Raw genomic sequence first — 19,917 nt, 5'->3', positions numbered from 1 at the left:
GGTTACGCCACGAAATCTTAATGGCTTGCGTTTGCAGCAGTTTTTGCGCGACAACGTGAGAATCCAGCGACGCTATCGCCAACGAAAATTTCGAAGCGGGCGCGAGGCTTAGCACTGCTGAGAGGTATGTTAGACGGTATGTTAGACGGTATCTTGGACAGAAAATGAATTGGGGAGACGGTACATTGGACATGACTTTCTTTCTTTACTAAACAGCTATTTCGTTGACAAAAACGTATTCTAACTTATTTAAATGTCCTGAATGAATTAAATAAATATTGTAGTAGTTTAAGACACGTTTCCTGGAGGAAGAAAAAGCAACGTTGCTAGCGAACTACTTTCTCGACGGCGGAGGCACTTCAGATGGGCGCAATACGCTTGTGGGTGGAGCTAAAAGATTGTTCTTAGGTTGCATCCGACTATAGGAGGGGGCACGTTGCAATATTGGTGAAGCCTAGTCATAAAAAGTTTAAACGATTTTGTGCCAAGCTTGACCGCAGATCTCTCTGGCTATTGGTGCGCGTGACATGTCACGTGTGAGATGGATGGTTGATTCTAGAAGGACCCCTTGCAGGCTTGCGCGCGCTCCGTCCGGTAGGTTTTACCAAATCGAAGTCTAGACTGTGGTGTATTCTAGTACCCCATAGCAAGATGAAGGCTAGCTACGGTCACGTGATGTGGTCACGTTGGCATGATAAGTGAGGAGAGTAAGGAGGAAAATGAGAAAGAGGCGAGGTGTCAAGGGAGCATGGCTTGTGGAGGCTACCCGGCCGACGTCATGCCCTCTCCTACCCTTCTCATTCTCCATGGCTCCAAACGTCATTGCCTTGGAAATCGCCTTCTCAAAATTTGCACACACGTCCGATATTATTAAAACTTTGATAAAGTGTTTAGTGCTTTACTAAATTCACGACAGACTAGTTTTGAAAAGTGTGAACTCGCCGTTTATTTTTTAATCAGCCGTGTTGTGTCGATCTTTATGTATTCTCCCAAAGGGCGGGCCGCCTCCTGGAACCCTGAGTGCCACGTGACTCGCGCCGAGCCGCTCTGTCGGCCATGTTGTCGGCAAATTACGGGGTTCAAAGGATTGCGCTACTCTGCTCCGTAGGTAGTAATCTAGTCGGTACCAAAGCGCGGTGGAGGCATCGAAGACAGCCGTACGGACAATGTGCGATGGCGCAGCAACTGTTTTCCGCCTTCTGACCATATTATGTGGACGAACAGTTTAAACTAAAGCCCCTCGATGGTGTTTCTGTCTGTCTTGCAAGTAGCGTCAAATGCGCCAGTGCACGAGACTCGTGTCTCGAGCGGCCAGTGGCGTACCAACTTGTTTTTGAGTGGGGGGGCAAACCCGACCCTCTTCCCCCCCCCCCCCCCCCCCTTAATCGAAAATTCGGCGCAAGTTTTGTCGAACTTTTCTAAAGATGTGGCAATGATTCGGCAAAATTACAACGTTACCAGACTTAACATATTTTGTTTTTTCTCACAAAAAAAATTTTGCTTCTTCTTCTTAAAATAAATACAACTTGTAGTGCCTATTGAAACAGTTATGATTAAATAAGGTGATATTCTACAAGATAATTGTATCGATGTCGCTTTTGTGTGTTTACTGGCAATTTTAGTGTTTGCTTGCAGAAAGTGGCGTGACAACGAGGTTGGGTAGTAGCCGGAGCAGTCACGAATCACACTACGAGAGTTTTGATTTTGAGGCTTCATCAGCGCACGCCTGCAAGTGTGTTTACATTGTTAAAATAAAGACAATCACTGCGTTCTTACTTTCTCTGGGAGTCACCGTTTCGTGCGCGAAAACGGATGCAACGGTTGTTTAGCCTTCACCAGAAGAGATAACAATACTGTAATTATGCATGTTTTTCGATTTGAGTCACTTGACGTCAGCTTTGCATGAAAGTGCGCGTTCCATATTCGCAACGTGCCGTTTTTAACCTTTAAAATTCCGGTTTCTGGTGTTAGGACACACACGGACGTTTAGGAAGATGGGGAGAGTTAGGAATGTCGGATGTGCAACGTCGAGCATGATAGTTCTGTGTTTAACGAATACTTTTCATCAGTGTTTACTAACGAGTGCTTGGACTTTGTCCCCACTCTCCCTGAAGAGTTTTACGAGCGCATGCATCCTATTAACGTTAACTCCGCTGGTATTAAAACATTGATTGATAAACCAAAACTTACTTCGTCCGCTGGAACCGATAACATCAACCCTAAAATTTAAAAGAAACACCCGTGTTATTTCTAGTGAGTATTTGAAACTCATCTTCATTCAGTCCTCATCTCAAAGCTGCCTTCCATCTGACCAAAAGGTGGGAAGGGTAATTCCCAGTCTTTAAACAGGGCAGCCGCTCTTCCGCATCTAATTATCGCCCTAATTCATTGACTCCAATTTCTTGCAAACTACTTGAGCATATCCTCTACTCCAATATCATGAGGCACCTATCATCCCATTTCTTTTCTTTAAACAGCAGCACGGTTTTCAAAAGGTACTTTCCTGCGAAACGCAACTCTGCGACTTCATCCATGACTTGCACACTAACCTTAAATGTCACGTCCAAACTGACGCAGTTTTTTTTTTTTTTTTTTTTTTCCAAAGCGTTCGGCCGTGTCCTCCATCAACGCCTTCTTTCTAAGCTATCATCTTTTTGCCTCGACCAATAACCGTTTGCATGGATTCGTGACTTTCTTTTTTCCCGTGTACAGGTCACGTCCATGATGATCATGAATCTTCCTTAATAAATGTATCTCCTGGTGTTCCCCTGGGGTTCGTACTTGGGCCCTTACTCTTTTTAATATTTATTAATGACATTCCCATTGGGATTTCTTCAAAAAAACGCTTTTTCGCCGACGACTGCGTCATCCATAACAAAGTAACTTGTGTGCAAAATAATAACCAGCTTCAGGAAGATCTAGATAAAATTAACAATTGGTGCAAAGAGTGGATTATGTCACCAAACAAGTATAAACGCAAACTAATCCACTTCACCAAGAAAAAAACCACTCTGTCATTTAATTACTTCTTGGACTCCGATCTGATTGAGACCGCTACTGTGTATAAATACCTTGGTGTAAGACTAACATCTGACCTTCCCTGGAATAACCACATTGAAGTCATTACCGCCACTTCATCTGGAACTCTTGGACTAAGCAGACGTAACTTAAAAAATCGCTCCACCCTTTGTCCCTAAGCTAACCTTTAACACGTACGTCAGACCAAAAATAGAATATGCTTCAACCATCTGGAATACCCATCGACTGTACCTCATCAATACGCTGTAGAGGCAGTTCAGAACAGAGCTGCTCGCTTCATTTCATCCACTTATGACTTTTCTTTCAGTGTCTCGGCGCTAAAAACTAAACTAACCATGTCCTCTTTGCAGCTTCGCAGGAAAGTCTCTCAGCTGTGCCTTATTCACAAAATCTACTACCACATTTCCGACCTCAAAACCACTTTGTTATTACCCCTCGACCGAACATCTTCTCGCCTCAACAACGTCTGCACCATCAAACACACTTCTGGCTCTACGAACGCTTTCAATTGGTCATTCCTTTCTCAAGCCATCAGCCACTGGAACAGTCCCCCATCCTCCATTGTCACCATCTTGGACCCTGCTGATTTCTCCTCTGCAGTAAAACTACACCTTTCTTGGCCCATGTGATGGTGTGCGGGGCTAGGCAGATCAGTGAAAACAATTACGCAGAGCGCTTGCCAGGCCAGACTTGTACGTAGTTCAACTACTTTACTCAAGTTACTATAGTTTAACTACTTTTCTGGGTAGTTTAGTAACTTTTAATTACATTTCTATTCTAGTAATCAGTAGTTTACTTTAACTACTTTTCCGAGTGACTTCCACTCAAATTACAAATTACTTTCTAATTTTAGTGGTTGTTTTGCCTATCAACAGAGAACAGAGGTCGGAAGGTCAGCTGATATTTGCAGAGGGGGAAGAATGCGGAGTAGAAAAGGGGGGAATGGGAAGGAAGAAAGTGATTTAGATAGTCCAAAAAACCCCAAAATTTTAACGAGCCCCCCCACTGCAACAACACTGCTACGAGGCGCGGGGAGCGAACAGACACGACGCAAGAGAGGTCGAGTAACTGTGGGATTAGCTCCGAATAGTGGCGTTTCTTTGTATTCCGAAGCTCAAGGAGACTTGACGCATTTGAAGAAAGGGCTTGTCCCCGCTTCTCTCCAATGTAGGAATTCTCGCCCACTACAGGAGGTGCACACACTGCTCCTTTTACGGTGCAAACGATAGAACCCCTAACAACGACGCTCACGCCGGATGGGCTGCTCGTGTATCACTCGAAGCGCGTTAACCCACCCCCGCGCCTGCGTTCACGCCGCTTCGCGGTGACGGTGTGCGGCTGCTAATTACAAATCTATTAACCCACCTAGCCCCCCCACCCCCCGTACACGCCGCTTTGCGGCGTCCGGTCGGCAACCCAAGCCCCGCTGCCCCCCATGCACTTCCGTAAATAGAGTCGATACGATTTAGTTTAGCGATGTTTCGTCAACAACATTCGTTTTTTTAGTGTTAATGGTAAAAAAGAAATGTAAATATCGCCAAATGCCTCGACAAAACAAAATGTTCGAGAAAAAAAAAATACAAAGAAGTAAGCCGGCCCAAACCATAAATAGAACCCGGGTCTGACACGTATGAGGCAGACATCTCACCACTAAGTTACGCTACCTCTTCGGAAACTCGCATTGCATCCGCTGCCTATGTTGACGGCGGCAGCGCCTATCTCCAAGCAAGCAAGCAAAACTTTATTTTGTGGAAGGGCCTACGTCCTGGTCTGGACGGCCCGTCCGGCCCATGTCTCGCGGATGGATTCCGTAAGGTTACCGTGTAGCCTTGTTCGTGGAGCAAGGCTTTACGAACCAGCCAATCCGGCGTGCGTGAGCACCGTTGCTAGGGTTTGTATCGCCTGCGCGTTAAAAATATGCCCGCGCGGGTCGGGGGGCAGTGCCCTTGGTATTCCTTGGGCGCCGCCGGCCTGTGTCTGCTCTGCCCAGTGGCGGCCGTTTCAGGGGGGGCAAAACGCATGCCTTGCCCCCCCACTCTGAGAACTGGGGGGGCAAGTGCCCCCTTGCCCCCCCGGTTGGTACGCCCATGCGAGCGGCCCTTGGAAGCAAATGGCGGCGTAGCACCCGCTCGTGGCACGTGTCTCGCGCGTTACTACAACAATGGTTGGCGGTACTTGAAAGCGTGAATTTTATCAAGGGACTTTAGTATAACCTACCGGAACTGTCTGAAAAAACTCTCGGAGGCCTGTGCACGCTGGCGACAACCTCGTCGAAGCAGCGGAGCAAGTCCTATGCCTTCACTGTGGAAGCTTACTGTCGCCAGCGTGTGCACAGCCTTCCGAAAGGACAAGGCCGTCATGCCTTTTATCTTTGAGAACACTTATAATTCTTTTTTCGATGCGAATACGCTTGAAGTCGTACTGTTTCGCGGTATACTGCTCCACGCAAATACATGACTCAAAATTAGGTGTGTTTTTTTATTTGTTACTGGCAGAGGGTGTTTTGGTGGAACGCTCTGTCTTCTTCTAAAAGAAACTGTGCCCTGGGCAATATTTTTCAAGCGTTGCAAAGGGCTAAAATTGGTTACAGATTGCATTGACCTCAAGCGCAGTTGACGGATGTTGCGCTATTAATGAAGATTTGTTCACCCTGACAGAATAACTGCTGTGACTTTCTCAAAACTACCCCGAAGCTTCTTTGCACAAAACAAAATTTCTACCACGGTTGCGACAAAAAGAGAGAGAGAAAAAAAAAAAAGAAAAGGAAGTTGTAAAATGAAGTTGGCACCGACCGTATTGCTTCATTCGACGTCCGCAACGTAAGTTTTTGCCGCCGCCGACATCGGAGCTTTAGCCCATGTGATGAACCTAACCATACCACTGTTAACCGTACGCATCTACAATTATGGTTGGTGGCGTAGATTATTAAAACTACCATCTTTTTGCCTCACTTGACAGCCTTAGTCTCGTCCGCATGCATTGAGCTGTTGCGCATCAACAAAAAGGCCAGGCCGACACTGCAACGCACATAACCCACCACTGGATGTCCATTGGACATCCGATAGATATCCGCTCAAGATATTCGGACGTTCCCAGGAGATCCGTAGCCGTCCGACGGACGTCCCCAGGACATCCGTCAGCGTGCCAAAGGTAACAAATTTGCATGTCTGTCGGACATCCGAAATGGGATCCTTCTGCAGGGCAATTTCGGATGTCCGGATGGCATGCCTGAATTCATTCTACTTTAGCCCATATATGTTGTAAACCAGTCAAAGCACTAACCTGAGCCAATTTCTACTGGGCAGAATTTCTTCGGATATCCCGTGAACATCCGATAGAGATCCGATTCAGATATATCGAACATCCGTGGGACATCCATATACGTCCGACGAACATCCCCAGGACATCCGACAGAGCGCCAAAGCAAACAAAATTAGTATTACACATCCGTTGGACATCCGAAATGGGATCCCTCTGCAGGCCAATTTCGGATATCCCGGGAACATCCGATAAAGATCCAATTCAGATCCACCGAACATCCGCAGGACATCCGTGTACATCCGACAAACATCCCCAGGACATCCGACAGAGCGCCCCAGTGAACAAAATTGCACGTCCGTCGGACATCCGCAATGGGGATCCCATTGCGGATGTCCGACGTACGTGCAATTTTGTTCTTCAGATGGCATGCCTAAATCCGTTCTACTCTTGTCTGGATATGTTGTAACCAGTCACAGGACGACCCTGAACCAATTTATATTGGCAATATGCTTTTATTACTACACTCGTGTCCTATCCATACAGGTGCTTCTAGTGGCCCTACTCTTGATCCATCTCGGAGGTTGGTGCTCAATCTTTACGCATAGGGAAACCATCTTGCCCTGTGTCATCTTGCAGCTGTCTTTTCATGGCCCTAACAAAGAACCAAAGAAGGTATCAGTGCGGGAAATTTCATAGTACATCCAGAAAGTACCTGTAATTGTGTGGCATACTGTAAGGTGACAATCCCCGGCGTGGGCAGGTCCTCTCTGCACCGTATGGCCCTAAGAAAACAAGTTGGAGACGGTACCGGTATGAGTGAAGGTAAATTTTGCAACACTTGGAAGTTACCTGTTGCTGGGTAGTGTAGTGTAAGGTGTTCGTCCCTGACATGGCAAGGTCATTTATGCACAAAGGTGAAGAGATGAGTGCACGCAACTTTCACACCAGAATCGGAACGTATACATGTAGCTGAGTGGCATGGTCTGAAGTGCTACTCCCTGGTGTAGTGGGCAGCCCTTGCTAGACTGCATGGACCTTACAAATCAAGTTGAAGAAAGTATGAGTGCAGACAAATTTCACGACACTTTTAAAACCTCTTAGTAGCCGAATAGCATAGTGCAAGGTACTAACTGTTTTACCATAACATGGCAAAGAGCTAACGCTGCAGCCCCGCAAGACAGAGCGAGTTGCATCACAATGTAGCTGTCGTGCATTCCTCACGCGTGGAGTGCTGTCATGTACTTTGCTTTGTCACTTTAATTGGCTCACGGGGGCCATAGCTTTCACCCTTAGCCATGTTATGGTGAAGCGGAGTGTACTATAAAGGCGCGTTCCCACCGGCGATGCGATCTAGTCACGCGATAACTTTCATCGCAAAAGCGACCATCGCGGGCAAAAAGCGACGCGATTTGAGCAGTCGCTAGTCAACCCAACTTTTTTGCGATGCAATCTAGTCACGGAACGGCTGAGCTAATCAACGGCGTTCAGAGCAAGAGTTTTCGAGAAACGACTCGTCAAAGAAGGCGTTGGACTCGCTCATCGCGCACGCCGGTGTGACCATCTAATTTTTTTGCGATGCGATCTAGTCGCATCGCGTGACTGCTTACATCGCCGGTGGGAATGCGCCTTAAGATGCATTGCAACCAAAAAAAGTGCAAAAATTGGATGAAGGACGAGTGAGAGGAATGTAAGCGACAAGCGCTGACTTGCAACTGAATTTTATTAGGAAAAAACATGAAACCCTCGAACCACCAACACATGAAACACCGCCAATCTTATCAATGTGAATACAATATTGCTTCGTAACGGTGTCCTTATGAAGCAATGTTGTAATCACATTGATAAGATTGGCAGTGTTTCGTGCTTTGGTGGTTCGAGGGGTTTCACGTTTCTTCCCAATAAAAATTCAGGTGTAAGTCAGCGCTTGTCGTGCCCACAATATCCGTAAATGACATTCGCACGTTTGTATTTTGAGCCTGGTGGCTGTATTTTTTGTTATAAACGGCACACTCTGGCAAGCGCTCGGAGAACAGCCAGCGGAGACCACGTGATATCCAACGCAATCGTGACGTAGTTCGTCTCGGGACGAGCAAAGCTACGGCGTGGCTGGCGTCGAGAGGATGGCCCAGTCGTTCCAGCCACCGAAGCGGCTGCTTTTCTATAATCTTGCAGAGGGACAATAGCGACTTCTGGGTCATACAAGAAGGATTCTCGGGAAGAGGGGAGTTCCTCGTTCTCCTTTTCTCTCGTCGTGGCCGGAGAAAAGACAGTTACCGTCACTACCTCTCAAGGTCCTTAGACGGGTGTTACAAACGAGGCGTTAGCGACATCCACCGGGTGATCTTTGCTAATCGTTTAATTCGTTTTAAAATTCCTTTTTGTGACTTTCTTAACAAGATATTGGTGTGTTCGATGCGATACTGCAACTTTGAACACACATAGACCAAAAAATAAGCTCCAAAATTTCGTTGTAGTATCCTTTTAAGTATCCAGAGCAATATGTTTCTCTTCTTTTTTTTTGTGCGTGTGTGTTTTAGATATTTAATTTGCTAGTTTAAAATGCAAATTTTTCAGTCATCTTGAACCTTGCATTTATATAAAATGTTAAGAACATGCAATCTTTGTTGTCCGTTGTGATCGGTATAAACCATTTTTGTACAGACCGACACTCGGCGCGGCTCTGTTTACCAACAAGGCCAGAATGCCGCGCATGCGCAGAAGCTACCTGGTCAAAAGCGGCCAGGCTTTCCGTGTTTTCGCCATTGCGCGTTATGTGGCGTGCGCTCATTGTAGAGGCACTTCTAGCTTTATTTGTGCGCCGTATTCCTTGTCACCGTATGTCGTATGTCATGCCCGACTATTTGAGCTCGCTACCCGAGCCTTAACGACAGCGGTATCGATACAAGCTGTGCGTGCACAGCGTTGCCTTAGACGATCCGTACGCCGTAAACAAGGAATGCTGGAGTTCCGACGTGAAGTTTATGCCACCGACGTCGATGGCTCACGTACGATGTTGTTCATTTAGTTTTTTTCGCCAAGCCAGTTCACGGCCGACACGGTACAGGCGTACAGGTCACTCGAGGCCTAGAATTACTTCGAGCCACTTCCCGCGCTGCCGGCGGGATCAGCACAGTGGATCAGCAGACTGTGGGTCTGTGGAAGTGTATTTATCAGTTGATTAAATACATACAGCGTCCTTCAAGTTAAGGTATGATATTTTTCTTACCCTCATGATCACAAGGCACGACAAGTGGTAACGCTTTCTTCGTTCTGCCGCTGATCTCCTTCCGCTTGGTAGCCCGGGCGTAGCGAGCAGTGTTGTAGGTGTTACCGATAAGAAAGTAACGAAGTACGTTACTCGTTACTTCAAAATAAAAGGAACGCGTCACCGATCTACGTTACCTTAAAATAAAATAAAAGTGTTACCGTTAAAAAGTAACGCACGTTACTTTCGCATTACTTTTTATTTATAAATTTACGGTAAGTGTTTTTTTGTTGTCGTTGTTTTGGCGACAGCGTTTTTTAACATTGGGACAAAGGGCGTAAAAGTTAGGGTTTTTCCGAAGATGGGACTTTTTGCATCGGGAGCAGCCATTCTGGGGGGAAAAAACATTCTTTTACGGTCCCTACGACGTACATGAGTGTCTGGCGTTTGACGCGAAACAAAATATTGTTGGATATATGATTCCAACAGTCGCGTACTTGAAAATCTTGTAATGCACTGTGAACTAGAGGAATTTCTGTTAACTTGAGGCCTACTGACATAAACGTAAGTCAGCAAGGCTAGACGACAAGGGAAGGAAACTCAAGCATCCTGACTTTTTTGCCACTGCAGACTGCAACAGTGTCTGATGTCTGATACGAACTAAAATAGTGTTGAATTTAATGAATAAAAAAATCGCGTACTTGCGGATCCCTTAGGTTGCCCAAATCGAGGTCATCTCGGCGGATGGCTCTCTTCCACAGGGCTCTCCGAGCCGGATCTTTCGATAAAGAAAAGCTACGAACTTTCGGCCCGTCCTTCTAATTACTGCAACAGTTTGGGATGCAGCAGCAGCCTGTTGCGCACGCAAAATAAAAGAGTAGGTTTCAAAAAGCGCTCGCCGCCAGGGGAACCTAAACAAACGCGCCACCGGGCGAATGGGATCAGCCATATGCAGCCCCAAGTTGCTTACAGCGCCGAAGCTGCGCCCGCCGAATTTAACAAGCTCGGGGTTCGTGACGTCAATGCCAGGGGCAAGGGAAGGTGAACGGGCCTTGGAATTTCTAGAGGGTGTCGGTACAGCACGCCAGAACTGTGACGTCATCAAACGGAAATCGAAAAACCATAAATGAAGACACGATCAGCACATCAGTATGAGACAATGTTCCAATAAACCCTCTTGGTGTATTGGGACATTTCGATGGACCAATACACCAATAAGCCTCCATAGAAGCAATAAGCCAATAGGCCTCAATTGGGCCAATACAGCAGGGGGATTCTAACGGAACAATAGATCCCATCTATCTGTTTTTACGGTAGGACTCTATTGGTGTATAAATTTGCAGGACCTATAGACCAATGGAGTATCCTATCTTATACAGGTAGGATCCTCTATTGGAAGTTTTGCTTGGGAACGTCTGCTGCCTACAACACAGCAAGGTGAGCACTGCAGAAACTGACAGCGGCGTCGCTCATGACAAGACAGAGAACTACGTGTGACGAAAAAAGTTCGAGGGCACCTAAGCGCTTCCTATAAGTTGTGAATGCGAAAGCATAAATGTCGTTCTTCCGCTCCCTTAAATCGTCTGCGGCGTAGTGACGTGGTCGGCCACGTTTGGCTACTGGGGAGGCAGTGGCCGATGGCCGAGCGCGTGCTGAGCTCGGCCGTGCAATCTCTCCGGAGTCTGCCCGAGCGGGCTGTGCAGCCACCGCACCTCTTTCCGCCGGCCGGGTCGCTGCGTGCGCTGCGCCGCCATAAAAGAAACTTCTCTGGTGGCGTTTTTTTTTTTTTTTTTTTTTTTTTTGGAATTACGTCGCGCGAGAGCCAATTTGAACCTCGTTCCTTGATGACCCGCGCCAAGCAATGGGAGCCTATCCATCAAATCGTGGCTTCACTTCGCTACATTAAGACAGGGAACTGTAGGTGCCGTTTGGCACGGCTTCAAAGCTGATGACGTCGGTTCGCTCCATGAGGCAGTTCATGCTTTCGCATTAATATCATGAAAGGACGATACGACGTTCCGATGGAACAACGCGATAGGGCTACACCTCATCGTGGAGGAAGCTGACCGAAACATGGCTATTTCTATCCCATAATGCTGTGCAAATCAAAACTGACGAAAAGCCCCTTGTCGGAGGGCGCATTGGTGAAAGAGGTACAAGAGGGACAAAAGGTCACCAAGTTTTCTGTTCCAATGGGCGCGTTCAGTAGCGGTTCTCTCAGCTCCAAACAGAGTAACTCGAGTTAAAGTTCTCGGAGCGCCTACTGAATGGCAAAAAAAGCGCGGTTCTTCAGCCGCTTCTACGCATTTTCCGCTTCCTCCCCATGGAAGACGGTCTCCGATTAAAATGGAAGCAGACGACGCCGCGCACGATCGCTTTTATTCGACGCCAGTGTTAAAAAAGTCTCGACAAAATCGTTAGAGAAAAAGCGAGTGACTGTATACATAAGCAGCGCTGTTTGAGGCGATCCAAAGCGATCGAACCCTTCGCAAGGCAATGGAAAGGTTGCTATTGTTATAAAAACCGACAAAAACGTCAACACACTCAATATAGGAAGCTCGGAGAATCTGAGGCGCCGGTTACAATACGTTTATAATACGGCCATGCGTTTGTTGTGCACCTTTTTTCGAACTTCCTATAAAATGTATTCGTATACACACGGGAAGTCGGCCGCGCTTGGCGCTCAAGGTTTTGTCGGCTGAAGCGAGCGTCAGGCGTCTCGCATACACCCCGATTTAGCCACGCAAACAAAGCATTAATCGGGGTCATGTTCTCCGTGAGTATCCAACCGCGCACCAGTCACGTTCCCACCCTGCCTTGCTCTGTTCGGCACGGACAGGACTATCGTCGATAATTACGGAGTATCCGTGCAACGCGTCGATCAAAACACGGCGTCAAATGAACGTTTACTTGGTTCATTAGCATATCCAAAACAAACGAAACATGCTCCAAGGCATTTTCCGAGAAGAGCCCGAGCTGGAAACGAAATTCGAGCGGGTTATTCGTCTTTCCTTGAGCACTTTTCATTAGCAAAAGTGAGCAAACCGCAGACCCACGCCGCAGCAGACAGAACTTATCTCCCCTATGTTTCTTTTTTTGTTCTTTTTCTAGCACCGGAACTTCGTTAGCGATTCAGAAATACGCCATACCGCGTTCCTTCCACTCCTCGCGCAACCGTCTCGAGACTCGGTGCACGAGAGCGCGACTCCGAAGTAACGCGGACTGGAAGTCGCTTTTTTTTTTTTTTTTTGCCATCAAGTGCAAGGAGGGCGAGCTCCTTGACTCCCGAAGCCAAAATGCCTGACAGCACGGCTTTTCTTTTTTTTCTTTTTTTAAGTCTAGGTGTAAAAAAAGGCGCAAACAAAGAGAATGTAAATATCAACAAGATTCGGTAAACACCGAGGCCTGACGCGTGTTATGTGTAAGCAAAATCTTGCTCTTTTTTTTTTTTTTTTTGCTTTGAGATGTTTTATTCTTTGCTATACGTACGGTCACGAGCAGACGCTCGAGGCCGCGGGGCATTCAGGTCGGCTGGACGGCCACTGATGTATCCAGGATTTTTTTTTCGGGTTAAAGGGGGGGAGGGGGCTAGATGGATGGTTGGATCAATACCACCTAGAGCACAAGGCCTGCGGGTTAGTAGATCCCCGACCCGCTCCAAGCGGCAAACAGACTGAACCTTGACGAGAGTAGAAGCCGCGTCACAAGTACGTCGCATTCACTGGCGGCAACAGCTGTTTGCGCGACTGCTGAGCGCGAGCTGATAGCGAGCTTCCAGTGCATTTGCGACGTTTTGTTTATTTGGAGTTTCTGACAATACAGAGATTGCCATGGAGCTGGGTTAAAAAGGCGACAATAAAGTCGCCTGACTAGGCCCCTAGTACCAGGCTACGCTCACAACACAGGCAGCAGGCAAACATACAGCAAAACAACAAAAAGAGTGGAAAAAAGTAAAACGGAGGCATATATGCTATTTATAAGGTCATAGAATTACTCCCAAAAAAATATATAACAGCGACATAATTGCAAATACCGTACATCGACATCTATGACTAATCATACACACACAAAAAAAAAAAGAAGAAAAAACTACAACGGATGAAGGAAATACATTTTCGCCTGTTTCATACACTCGCATCAAAGGCAGCAATCAACATATACTGCCCATGAGGTCACAGAATTATCTAAAGAAAAATTATATGACAATTCAAAATTACAAATACATCGATATATATGATCAGAACAGACAAGACAGCAAACTACAACGGATGAAGAAATTACTTTTTTGCTTGTTTTCTGAAGGAAAACAGTGAGGAGCTATTGTCAATCATTTCAACTAAAGCAGGGTAAAGGTTCAGGAGGTTAGAAATTTGCCAGATTAATAATTGTGTACCGTAATAGGTTCTGGTTCTAATTGTTTCTTCTGTGTCTAAAACCGTAATGTATGTCAGTGTCTGTATTTGTAGACAAAAATACTTCACGGTCAGCTTTTAGCTTTAAATAAATATAACTTCAGACAGTCGTTGAATATATAAAGCCGCAATATTCGGTATATGATTCAGTTTGAAATATGAGGATGTGTGATCAGATGCAGACAACATTTGAATAAACCGTATGCCTCTTCTGCATTAAATGCAAACGATCTATATTTGATTCGGATGTAAACCCATAGACGAGTAAACAATAATGTAGCCTAGAATGAACAGTAGAAAAGTGAAGCTCACGCTTTAGCCACGTGGGCAGTAACATTCTAAATCCGACTGACTGCGCGATATAACGTTTCACGAGACTTACATGAGACTAGCAACGAAGATTTTCATGGAACTGTACACCTAAGAACTTGTATTTGGAAACCAGTTCTAAAGATCGTTACTGGTTTGTTAATTGAAGGAAAAACAATATACTTTGTTTTATTAACATTTAGAAGAAGCTGATTGGCATCTAGCCACTTCGACAAATATTCAAGCCACAGGTTCATAACAGGAAGAAAAAATGTAATGTCTTTGGACGAAAAAAAAAATTCTGATCGTCAACATAGAGAACAATGTCTGGAGTATGAGGAATGAAAACAATGTCATTAATATAAAGAAGAAACATTATAGTTCCTAATATGAATCCCTGAGGAACATCGAATCTTATATTATCAGTCCCTGATGCTATATTATTGATTAGCACAAACTGGGTACGATTTGATAGATAACTGCGTAACAGCTTAAGTGACAGTTTAAGCGAAATGCCTCTGATTCCGTAGTACGGCAGCTTGTTAAAAAGTATATCATGTTTAATAGAATCGAAAGCTTTTGTTAAAGTCTAGAAATATACCTATCGTGTAGAGCCTATTTTCTCTGTTATGAACGAGTTTTTTTCCTAATGTTGAGCAGAGCAGATTCAGTGGATTTAGCTCTCTGGAAGCCGTATTGATTTGCAAAGAATAATTGACATTTGTTAAGATGATTAACTATTCTGGAATTTACAGCTTTTTTTATTTTTGAAAAAAGAGTAAGTATTGATATGGGCCGATAATTACTGATGCTATCCACAGCCCCACCCTTGTGCAGAACAGAAATTTTAGCCGTTTTCATTTTTTCAAGAAAGATTCCCGAGGATAACACAAAGTTGGTTAAGTAACAGACTACATCACATATTAAATCCGAAACTGCTTTGATTGGTGCCGCCTTTATACCATCGAAACCACAGGAGCAATTATTTTTTAGACTACCGATTAGACTGACAATTTCTGTAGGGGAAGTAGGGTAAAGAAACATCGCGTGCTGGAGATTGTACTTATTATACTTCTCAAAATCCTGTGAGGTCGACAAAGCAAAAACTCCAAAAGTAAAAAAAAAAAAAAAAAAAAAAAAAAAAATTCTGGTTAAACTTTTTTCCTTTTGGCTGGTATGATGCTCTGCGTGCCTAGTAAAAAAGCTTTAACAGTACGCCAAGTTTTTTGAGGATCAAAAATTTATCCGCAAATTAATCACTGGGTGATTTCAGATAAGATCGACCAAAGGATGGCTAGTCGACATTTTCAAATCAACTGATGTTTTTATATGTTATTGTCTAGTGTCTGGTATGAACGAATCCAAACTTAGTTTTGACTAGAAAAAATACTTGGGGACAGGAAAAATCGTAAGGCATGAGGTGGTGGATAGTTGCATTAACGCGCACTGATGGAGGGGGCCCGTTTGAGAGTGAATAACTAAAGCGATAACATTAGGAGAACTCTAATACGTTTTAGGCGCAAACTATGGGTATAGCTTGCTTGTAATATAAAGTAATCATATTTATTTAAAATTTATTTATTTTTCTAAAAATTGACAAACATGCCTGCTCGAACGACAAATGGCAAACTTTGGAGGTCTGTATCTCATGAAATAATCTAATCATTATGATATAATTTGCAGATATTATTCCACTAATATATAGCTAATATTTAAAAAATAACTAAGGTATCTGTGTAATACAATAGTTAGGATATATTTAGTCAAACATGGAAAAAAAATCAAACAAAGAAAAATTCCGATGCGAATAAAAAAAAACACCACCCTCGATTTTTTTTTAAATTTAGGTAACCTGTTATACTCTATTTCGGCATTCATTTCCATTAAAAACATGTTGCATCATTTTATTGAGAAAGAAGATACAACTCCCCAAAGTAGGGTCCTTTTTCAAAGCCTTCACTTAGCAGTGTTTTATACAAGAACTGACTCTGAGTTCCAGTTTCATGAAACCAACACACATCTTTTATATATTTTTATTCAGATGAGGCCAATGATAACTAAAGAAATCGTTCACACACTTAAATTAAGGAGAAACTACTGTGTACAAAGAGGTATCATATTACGGACTAGTGATCCGAGAAAAGATCATGCAGCCATCGGCCACTAGGAACTTTGTTTACTTTATTCTCCTGCGACACTATATGCTATTCCCTCTTCCGCTCTACCTTCATCTCTCTCTCTCTCTCTCTCATATATATCCCTGATATATATCCAGAACAAAAACATGTTCAAGCATTCCCTTTCTGCGTGGTAGTGTTCTGTGGCTAGCAAAAATCATTTCCTCGCTAAGCTCACGATTATGGCAAAATAGTTGCCGGAAACCGCAGACGACACTCGTCGCTAGTTCTGGCAAAACGGCCGATACAATCTTTTTTTCGCATTTCCCCGCTCGCTGTCAAGGACAAGGGGGTTCGCTTCAACCAGCAAAACATGGCCGCCGACGCCTGTTTACTGAGCAGTCATGCCTGTCGCCATCTCACTCGCTGGCGTCACGGGCGATAATATCAGGCACAAAGGGGCACACCAACCGGCAGCATTATCCCCAAATACTCGAGCCTCCCGTAAATACATAGAGTGTAAACGCTGTCGCCATGTTATCGTAGTAAGACCGCCCCCCCCCCCCTCCCCCAACGGGGGACTGCAGTACGCGACGGCGTACTAACACAACGGCGACGATATCGACATCGCGGGCTCCGAATTTTCCCGTAGTTCTACTCCACGGGCATTTCTCGAAACGCTTGATATTGTGTACGCCCGCCTGGAAGGATTTCAGGCGCGTAGTTAAGATAAGGCGGTTCTCCGCGGCAAAAGAAAGCAATTTCACAAAAGCTTAAAAGCGGCGGCGACGCGTTTGCGGTGAACGCTTGTAGTTTTGGTGTAGACAGGGTGTGTGTGTTCTCGTTGTTGACACCAGCCGGCGATAAGGCACTGCAGGCGGTAGCTCAGTACAGCAAGGGCTAATCCGAGTGACCATCAACGTAACCCCACCGCCAACACCTCTCGAACCGGTCGCCGACATGGCTCAGGCTGTGTCATGAACCACGTGGTAGAAGCTCGGGTGCTTTCATATCAGCGCATGGAGGGACGACAGTGCGATTCCGGAAAGTCTTTTTCGAAGGCCGCTGACCACAATTTTTTGTCTGGAGACTTTCCCTCTTTCTTCCTTTGACGTGGATCAAGCTTTGCCGACAGCCTCAGTTGTGACCTCTCTTTTCAAATGTACGTTTGCAGTGAGTGAGCTCCTCAGCCTCGGACTTGTCACTTGTGCACCCAGTAGTTCTTTCACTTGGCAATTATATGCCATCAGTTGGGGTTTAATTTCTATTATTTATGTATACATTATGAAGAAGTTCTGGAGCTCCGAACGAGTGTTTTGTGCAGATTACTTTTGCAAACACAAAAAGACTATACCAAAGCAGCGGAATTTTCGAAGTGTTGGCGAGTTGGACCTAAACTCGTTGAAGCAAATTCTTCCGCCTGACTGTTCCACCAAAGTGAGTGCGACAGACTACCTGTGCTACCATTGCTTCATGCACATCACTAAGGAGATCTCGATGCGAAGCTCAGAGCAGTGCCCTGACATATTTGTGCCAGCTGAAGAAGCAATTGAAGATCTAAATCGCAGCATACTACCTAGTACCTACAGATGTGTCGCCGCTGAGACAACCAAGCGTCGTAAGAAGTCGGGACAGGCCTGCCTATGTCAAGAGAAAGCAGACAGAACTGGAGCAGGTTGCTGTCAAGAATATACGCTCAAGGCTACGTATTGCGTACGACAGGGACGCACCATCGGGGTCGTCCGAACCAACATGCTCCACATGCACTCAGTGGGTGGACAACTTTCGGCAGGCCTTTGAAACCGCCACCTCTCTCCGGGAACGTTGTCAACTGCTTACACTCCTGCCGTCAACACTGACGAAGAATGAGGTTCAAAAGATGATTCCACAGGCCTCAATGTACCTCATCAGTAAATCCCGAAAACTCAAGGAAAAGCATGGCGTGTGGTATGAGCCGGATCCTTACACGAGGTGCAAGGTGAGCCCTGAGAACCTGTCTGCTGCCCTAGAGTACTTCACGAAAGACGAGCTACAATGTTCGCGCCAAAGTCCCAACCAGAAGGACGTCATCTCTGTCATGCTCAACGGAGAGAAAACATTCGTGCCAAAGCGCTTCATGACACGCTCAATACGAGAGGCCTTCCGTATATACAAAGACAATCATCCCGATTCCGGCGTTGGGCTAACGAAATTTTATTCGTTGCGCCCTAGATGGGTCCAACACAAACGCACACCAGGAAGTGTGCGTTTGTGTGCGCTGCGCCAATTATTATCTTTGTATTGCCGCTCTAGAGAACGTTAACGGCTCAACATTCAACACTGGTGAAATGAACTCGGCATTTCTGTGCGACCCAGCAACAGAACTGTGCCTTCAAGGAGACCGTGATCACTGCCCAAAAGGCCAGTTTCTTACACTCCAGGAACTTGATATCCCGGAAGATGAAGAGATTGTGCTTGCAACATGGGAGTCCGGCGACCTTGTGAAAAAAACTTTGGAACCTGAGACTTTCCTAAAAGTCATCCAAGTGACGGTTGGAAGTTGGGTACTTCACAACCATACCCGGCAAACGCAAGGTAAAGCGATCTACGATGAAAAACAGTGCATGCAACGCGGGAGCATTGTCTTTCATTTTGACTTTGCTGAAAACTGGACCATCGTGCTTCCTGACGAAGTGCAAGCATATCACTGGAAAAAAAAAAACAAGTTTCGATATTTACATGTGTAGTGACGGCAAGAAAATCTACAAACAGCTTTGCCATCATCAGTGAGGACCTGTGTCACGACGCCGCTCACGCTTGCTTGGCTCTAGAAAAAGTGAACGAGTGGGTTGAAGACAACGTTGCGGTATACTCGTACGTGACGTACGTAAGTGACGGCGCCGCCAGTCATTTCAAGAATCGCTACCAGCTTCACCAATTTGCAAAGGACGATTGCCCACAAGCCCAGTGGTTATTTTCTGCATCTGGACATGGGAAAAATGCATGTGACGGAGTTGGCGGACTCGTGAAGCACCAGGCCACGCTGAACAACCTGAGAGAACGTTCAGTAAGCGCAATTCAGACGGCCAGGACAATGGTGAGTGTTCTATCAAAGAAACTGAAAGGCGTGCATCTTGTATATCTGGACGAAAATGAGGTTGTTCGGTATCGTGAACAAAAAAAAGAAGAGTGGCTGACGGTGCGCGCCTTCCCTGGCATTCAGTCTTGGCACGCGTGGCGGCTCAGCAAGTCATCAACAGAAGGGACCTGTGACGTATATGTAGCACAGACAGTCGGATCTGCTTGGAAGCAACTTTATTAAATGGGTACAGCGAGGAAAACCTTAGCGTAAAGTGCCGAATTTGATTTCCCAAGGACTGCTCATTTTGAATGCAGGGACATTTTATTTATCACATTTTTCTTCACGGGGTATTTAACCTACTGTTTTTGTTGGTGGTTACTAATAATTTTTATCTGATCACTATAAAAAAAAAATCCCAAAATGTTATCCTCGAGCAGGATAAAATATATCGGCTTGCCACGATTCATTCATACACCGAGAGCATCGAAGCTGCTCCAGTTAGGCACTATGGCA

At 45.4% G+C, this 19,917-nt stretch overlaps 1 long non-coding RNA gene across 1 annotated transcript; it reads right to left on the bottom strand.

Annotated features, from left to right (window-relative positions):
• Positions 1-6,820: 6,820 nt before the first annotated feature.
• Positions 6,821-7,204, bottom strand: LOC115331538. The gene is made up of 3 exons (XR_003920463.3): positions 7,150-7,204; positions 7,013-7,082; positions 6,821-6,952 (listed from the first exon to the last, which is right to left on the bottom strand). It is a non-coding gene; the product is annotated as an uncharacterized LOC115331538 (long non-coding RNA).
• Between the last annotated feature and the right edge of the window lie 12,713 nt (positions 7,205-19,917).

Source organism: Ixodes scapularis, unplaced genomic scaffold, assembly GCF_016920785.2.
Source record: "Ixodes scapularis isolate PalLabHiFi unplaced genomic scaffold, ASM1692078v2 PGA_scaffold1__304_contigs__length_218370807, whole genome shotgun sequence".
Taxonomy (NCBI): Eukaryota; Metazoa; Arthropoda; class Arachnida; order Ixodida; family Ixodidae; genus Ixodes; species Ixodes scapularis.
Note: the sequence above shows the minus strand (reverse complement) of the source record. Positions and strands in the feature narration are given on the sequence as shown.